The 8073-nt window shown below is 26.6% G+C and overlaps 1 long non-coding RNA gene across 1 annotated transcript; it reads left to right on the top strand.

Annotated features, from left to right (window-relative positions):
• LOC105450285 lies at window positions 1–3044 on the top strand. Its single transcript, XR_974446.1, has 6 exons — window positions 1–83; window positions 393–576; window positions 682–917; window positions 1016–1232; window positions 1372–1743; window positions 2747–3044. It is a non-coding gene; the product is annotated as an uncharacterized LOC105450285 (long non-coding RNA).
• The last annotated feature ends 5029 nt before the right edge of the window (window positions 3045–8073 follow it).

Here is an 8073-nt window from a genome sequence, read left to right as displayed (position 1 = left end):
GAATATTCTTGTAACAATGACTGACAAAATTGATAAAATTTTGCAAGAATTGGGATTAGATGAATATATCGAAGCCTTCGAAAGTAAGTACAAATTTAACAAAATATGTAATTAATGTTTAACTTCTCTCAGGGCACTTTGTACATAATAAGCTTCTACATACACACACACACACACGCACACGCACACGCACACGCACACACTCTCTCTCTCTCTCTCTTTCTCTCTCTCTCTCTCTTTAATGTCACACTTATCATTTTTTTAGCCCATAAAGTGTAGTAGATATGACGTAATCTTGCCGTTATATTTATTTGTTATTTATTTTCATTTTTTTAGTATACAGCATATTAATATAATTTTTCTTCTTTGTTACATATATATGGAAAATAAAGTTACTGTAGATGTACTTAAATATATGAATGAAAATGATATGAAAAGAATATATGAAAAGAATTAATACCCTTAATTGGGCATAGAGTGATTTTTTTAAATTTTTGGAAAAGCAAATATTGTACATCTAGTACTTTTAATCTTGAAGAAGAAAGTCAAAACAATAACAGTATTAATTCAGAGAAGGTAAAAATGTAAACAATTTGTTGCATTATATTGTATATTTTTAATAAAATGAAAATATTTTATTTAATGTTTTTTAAAATATTTTGGATGTATTATTTCGGATAGGAAATTGATAATATCTGTGTTTCTACAACCGAAAAAGAAATTGCACTTACCAAAGGTGATAATCATTTAAGAGATCAACTGGATGTAGTTTTAATACCATCCATACAAGAAATTTTAAGTAGCAACGTAGTAGGTGAAACAATTGTCGAAAGATATCACAAAAAAAATGAGTTAAATCAGAATAGTAGAAACTCACTATGTGATATAATATCATATTTACAAAACAACAAAATGAGGTAAGTTAATTTTTTATATTAAATACTTATGCAATACTTTATATTAAAATATCTTTTTATTTCTATTCGAAAATTCGAAATTCTTTAACAATTTTTAGAAGAAGTAATAAAATAATAAGATATGTGGCTGAGAAAATCGTACGAGAATTTCCAACTGAATCGCTTCACACATACTATATTTCACCCGTTAAAAAAAAAATTCATCTAAAAACAAACCTATCCCGGCTCGTGGAAAATTAGTAAACCTATGGCGGAATCGTGATTACCGTTTAAAAATATTTGCGTTACAAACATCAGTTGACACTGAAGATGACGGTGTGTTTTTAATTTTTAGTATTTACCATTATTTATTACATAAATAATTATTATTGTTCTAATGTTATTTTAACTAATTTAATTAATTTATGTATTGCATAATAATTGTAAAATTTAAATTTTTGTAATAATTTTATAGAATCAGAAAATGAGAATAATGTGGACGAAACAATCTAACATAGTGTAGAATGGATGAAGAAGCATCAAGCTCCTTGGGAAACTGTAAAAATGCACTGGGACATAACTTATAACATACGTTGCAAAGACATGCAACAATATAAAGATAAAGTTTTAAGTACTTTATTTGAAAAGTGGCACATTTTAAAGCACCCATTAGGACATGAACTTATTGATTTCGATTTTAAAAAAATGAATCTGACACAAATATCATTAAATATTGAAATATGGAATACATTTATGACGGGTGTTCTGGAATGTGTAACAGTAAAGGAAACAGACGATACTGCGATCGATTTGTTTAACAAATACAAAGACACACAAAACAATGATGGTAAGTTCTTTTGTAAGAGTTGTTGTTTTATTGACCGAAAAAGTAAGATTTTCACTAATTTTTTAACAAAAACTACTTTAATAAATTACAGTTCAAAACAAGACAATATCTGTCATTAACTATGACAGTAGGTGTTTCTTATAAAATAGATTTTATTCACAAAAAATTATACCATTTTTCTCTACATTGTAACATAGTGGATTTATTTGGCGGTATTATTTGTTGGGAGTAAAAATCTATAAGAAATACCTATTAAAATTATCTAACAGACATCATTTTTGTGATCTTACGTTTTTTACACATTTATTTATTCATTTTTGATCTTATTATATGTATATTTTTAACAAAAAATTTTGCAAGTTTTGGACAAAAGAAATGTTAAAGGAACGATGTCATGATGGCATTTGTAAATTCTTTCAAAGAGTGCTCTGAAACAAAAATATTTTAAATAATATTCTTAAATTATGAGAATATTTATGCAAAGTAGACTACAGATATAAAAAATTCCTAATTTTTTTAAATGTGTTTAAATTTTTTAACTTTAAAATGTGTGCCTTAAAAAATTGTACTATCATAAAAAAAAACTTGTTTTATTTGTAAGGCAACTATTTTGAAATTATTTCAATTAAAATTATTTCATAATCTCCTTTTCGCACAAACTCATATAAATCAAGAAATTTTTTGTTTTTTTATGTTTTGGAGTACTTGAAAAATAACTACAATATACGTCATTTACATAAATACATTTCTTCTCAAACACTACCCATCAGCTCATTCAAATTTCCATTATTTGTTATACTTTAAATACAAATTTATATTTAACAGTATATATAATAAAAATGAATAAATATAGGTAAATATAAGAAAATAATCTAATCAAATAGCTTTTGTTTAAAAAATATTAAGAACGACTTATTTTTTTCGATTAACAAGGTAGAAATCCCCCTAAATTTTTTGCTAGTACCTCAACTTATATATTTATTTTCAAATTTCTGTATTATAGATACAAGAGTGGCTGCAAGCTTAATGTTGTTGGCTCATTTACTTCCTCCTCGCAAAATGTTAAGACATAATAAACAATGTTATAAACCGTCAATTGTGGATGCCAAAAAGAGTATTATAAAACATTTACAAGTTAGTTCATCATAATATATTTAATACTACAAAAACTGAAAATGTGTATTTGAAGCTTCTAGGTCCGATCGTTGTCTGTTCTTGTTTAATTAAAAGAAAGAAATCACATTTAAAAATTCTTGTATAAAATTAGTGACAAGCGATTTAGATTTCTAACCCATCTTTTCTTATGATTTATGTAACGTTATTTTTTTATACGTCCAAAGTAACTTAACCTTTTAAAAAGGCAAGATTTTTCTCTTTCTCTCTTCCCCTCCCCCTGTCAACCTTCTTCTTTTTTCCGTTTCTCTACATACTTACACAAACACGTGCGTGCACATACACTTAATACTCCGTACTTTTAAGATATAATTTTAATATTGTTTGTTATCTAGAGTTCTGGAGATGTAACAGTACATCGTGAAGCAATGAAGAAAAAAGCCGAACAATTAAATATTACGGTGCAGCCTTACATAATAGTTGTTGGAAAGACGTTGAAAGAGATCCATAACTTTTTTGTTTGTATCGATGAAGTATTATATTCTGTTGATTCTACATTGGAAGCTGTGGAAACGTGCTTCAAGGTTTTTCACGTGCTTCATGTAAATTATTCGATTTTTAGTGATTATTTGTGGCTAATGTTGCAACGAGGTATTTATAATATTAATACTAAGTGGGATTCTGTTTTTTCTAATACTGAGCATATTATCAAATGTTTAAATAGCGCTGGAAGTACATCTGAAACGCAAAAATAATTATATGGTTTTAAAGGCTAAATAAGTTTCTCTTTTTCTTTTTTATAAAGTTTATAATATACTTTAAGAGTTATAAGTTTAGAGGTGTGTAAATCATTTAAATCGAATTGAATCATTACTTGACTTGAATTCATTTCCGAATTAAGGATATCGAATATTTGATAATTCATATTATTATTATCGATTAGATTTCGAATCGATTGATATAGTAAATTATTGCTTCCCGTTCGCCACGTTTGAAAACTATACTTATGTCCGATAAAATAATTTTAATTTGTTACTAATTCGAACTGTGTGTGAGAAGGTTCGAATATATTTTCAGGATTCGATTCGATTTAAACACAAAACTTCGATTCATATATATCAAAATTTTATTATATAATTATTCGTTTATATATTTATTTTAAGTTTATTGCGATCTTTTTAGGGCTAATTAAGTTTATAAAATTTATGTTTATTTTAACAAGTTCTTGAAAATAGTCCTTATTTGTTAATTAAGATTTTCAAACATGTTTGTTTGTATATTTTGTTCTAATTGTTATGTAACAACAGATGATATGGCATTCCACTTAAAATTGCAACATAAATCATTACTACGTACTGAAGTAAAGTGCAATGTTAAACATTGCAACAGGTTTTCATAATGTGTACATTTATAAAGCATTTAAACCTGAAACATTCGAATCTAGAAGATTTAAATTTACGTTTTCCCAAATCTGTAATTTGTGATGGCACAAAAGAAATAAATATGTTACATAATATTGAAAAGCAATCTCTAAATGTGAACAATATGTTATCTTTGTGTGGTTCATTTATAGAAACAACTTCTAAAAATAAACTCTCATACGAAAAATGTAAAACAATTGTTAAACATAGTGCTACTTTACTTATAGCTCAAATGTATGCTAATGGTAACATGACAAGAAAAGTAATTCATGATTTTATTTATAATATCAAAACTTTCTATAATTCGATTTGTTTTGAAATACTAAAAAAGCAATTACCTGAGGGTTTTGAAGTTTTAAAAATGTTACACATAATGGAACACGTTTTTGATGATTTTCAATCCGAACATATGACATTTAAATATTTTCAAGAGAAAAAGTGTCTAATTTTACCGTCTCAAATTGCTATACATACACGTATTCTATCAGGAAATAAGAGAAATGTTAAAAAATTGATCATTCATCATAATAAAATGACTATTATATCTCTAAAAATAGTTCTTAAAAAGTTTCTGGAGCTTCTTAAAGTTTATGACTCAATTATTTTAAATTTGAAAGAAATGACGGATACTTCAGATTTAATATCAATTTGTAATGGTGAAAAACATACAAAGTATGTATGGCAATAAAATAGTTCTTCCATTTATATTATATTTTGACAATGTGGAAATTAACAATCCTCTTGGTACACGTAAAAATATTAACAAATTAGGAGCAGTATATTGTTCTTTACCTTGCATACCTCAAGAGTATAGCAGCTTATTAGAAAATATATTTTTATTTCAATTCCACAGATACGAAGATCATAAAAAGCTTGGTAATCTAAGAATATTTTCTTCTGTAATCGATCATTGATCTTTGTGATAACGGTATTTCTATTGATTTAAATGGAGAAAAAAAACAAATATTCTTTATGTTTTGTAGCTGGCGATAATTTAGCATTAAACTCGATATTAGGGTTTTCAAGAAGTTTTAACAGTTCTCATTCTTGCAGAATTTGTGCAATTTCGAAAACGGAATCTGCAACACAAGTAACTGAAAACTCAAAATTACTAAGAACTATAGAAAATTATGAAATTCAAGTCAAGGAACAAAGTTTTGGTGTCCAAAAGAATTGTATTTTTAATGTTATCCCTCAGTTTCACGTCATTAATAACTGTTCAATTGATCCTATGCACGATTTGTTTGAAGGAATTTGCCGTTATGATGTTGCAAAAATATTAAAAAATTTTATTTATAAAGAAAAGTTTTTTTCTTTGGATATTTTAAATGAACGCATTTAAAATTATGACTGCACTTGCAACAAAAATATTACTTTTCGTATTTAATCGGAATCCATAAAAGGCGAATTAATAATCTTAACTGCATCAGAGATGTCGTTTTTCGTTAACAATCTCCTTTTCTTTATCGGTGATTTAGTTCCAGAAAACAATCAAGTTTGGGATTTGTTTTTAACGTTGCGTAAGATTATTTGTATTGTAATGTTGCATTCTGTAACTGAAGAGAAAATTAACGTATTAAAAGACTTAATAACAAAATAACAATAACAAATTACTTACGTATTTTCAATGTCACTCTTAAAAACAAACATCATCATTTAATACATTATCCCCTAATAATGAAAAAATATGGGCCTTTGAGAAATTTGTCATGTATTAGGTTTGAAGCAAAACACAAACTTGTTAAATCTGATGCAAAGATTATGAATTCCCGTAAAAACAGTTCATTTTCATTAGCTTTAAGAGAACAATTACGTCTGTGTTATCGATTTATGAGTAACAAAGGATTTGAAAACCGAATTGTGTTCAATACTATTCTTTATAAAACTGGTTGTATAGTAAATTATGAATAACTTCAAAACAACTTACCAATTGATATTAGTAATTTTGAATGTGTTAAGTCTGTTCAAGTTAACGGAACGAGTTACAATATAGGAAACATTTTAGTTATAACTAACAGTACGAACGTTTCTTCCATTTTGTATGGAAAAATTATGCATATTGTTATTAATACTACGAAAGATAAAATATTTTTTTTGTATTATAAGTTACGCAATATTAGTTTTTGTAATCATTTAAATGCTATTGAAGTTACAGAATCTCCAAGTTTATGTTTCATACCTCAAAATAGTCTTATTCATTATACAACTTGTGTTATGAAAACGTTAAATAACAAATGTTACGTTTTAGATGATTACTAATTGATTACTAATTGATTAATGATTACAGTAAACAAATATACATGGTTTTTTATATACATAAGTGTGCGTAATTATTAAAAAATGTATAAACATTGAGTAGAAAAAATAATTACAGTAATTAACAAACAATTGCGTAAACTTTTGATTTATTTACAAAAATAGACGAATCGCACGCACAACGCAGTTTAACTGGCTTGTATTTAACATTTTATGTTTAAATGTATAAGGATGTATAAATAAAAAAAAGTTATGTTGTATATTATAGTGTGATCATTGTATTAATCTGAAAAAAAAATATATATATATATATATTCCTAAATTAACCTAATAGCTTCCTCATTTTAGGTAATTAAGTACTGTTATTATGATCTAATTTTTTATTAACAAGAGAAATTTTGAACTAAATATAAGTATTTACAATATCTGTACAAATTATTTATTTCTTGAACCAAAAAAATTATTTGAATCAAGAAATAAATAATTAATTTTTTTACGAATATTGTAAAGATTTATATTTAATTTAACATTTCTCTTGTTGATAAAATATTTGATTAATAACAGTACTTAATTATATATACTTACTTGAAGTGAAGAAGAAATATTTGATTGTAAGAAGACATTATATTGAATGAAATAATTATTACTTTCTACGATTATACACTTGTTACTTGAAATGAGAAAATAATATTCCAATTTGAAGGGATGTTTTTTTTATTCAAGTAATTAACACTTAATGACAATATTTGTATTACTTGAAAGGAGAAGTTATTAATTTTATTAAAACACATTTGCTATCGTACCAAGTAATTATTATTGTACAATCATGTTTTGTTTTTGAAAATAAGGAAGTAATATTTTATTCTAAATAACAGATTCTATTGAATGAAGTAATTGTTATTTCATTTAAGTAACAGTTTTATCGAACCAGATAATTATTATTTTATTACAATATTGTTATTGTTTAAATAGAAATAGTAATGTTTCATTTTAAAAAGATGTTTTCTTGAACTAAATAATTAATATTGTTACGCCCGTGTCTTTGCCCGCGTCGTTCGATGTACCAGCGAGCCGGTCCAGCTGTCAGATGTTTCCCTGACGATGCGTTGTCGTCTGTCAAACGGACGACACATTAGACTTGGAGACGAGCCGTTGACCCGTTCGGACGTGCTGAGCTCTGTTCTGTCTATTCGCTGCGTTGTTTGTTCACAGTCATTAGAATAAAGCGTGTTCCTAGCCTTTTTAATTGGTGTTCCTTCTTATTTCTCCGCGGCCTTCCGGTGCGCGTGCGCGAACGCGAGTGCGGAAGTGCGTACGTTACGCGAGCGAGTGCGTGAACGCGTTATTCACCGCCCCGAGCGTAACAATATATTGCCACAATACTTTTGTCACTTGCAACAAGGAAGTAATACGTCATTTAAAAAAAATATTTTATTGAACCAAGTAATTATTAATTTGTAATTATACATTTATTACTCAAAACTAGGTTGTATGTTTATTATCTGATAAATATTTTTTTATTTTTTAGTAAATATTGACT

This window comes from Wasmannia auropunctata, unplaced genomic scaffold (assembly GCF_000956235.1).
Source record: "Wasmannia auropunctata unplaced genomic scaffold, wasmannia.A_1.0 LD336064.1, whole genome shotgun sequence".
In the NCBI taxonomy this organism is placed as follows: Eukaryota; Metazoa; Arthropoda; class Insecta; order Hymenoptera; family Formicidae; genus Wasmannia; species Wasmannia auropunctata.
This window is presented reverse-complemented; position numbering and strand designations above follow the sequence as displayed.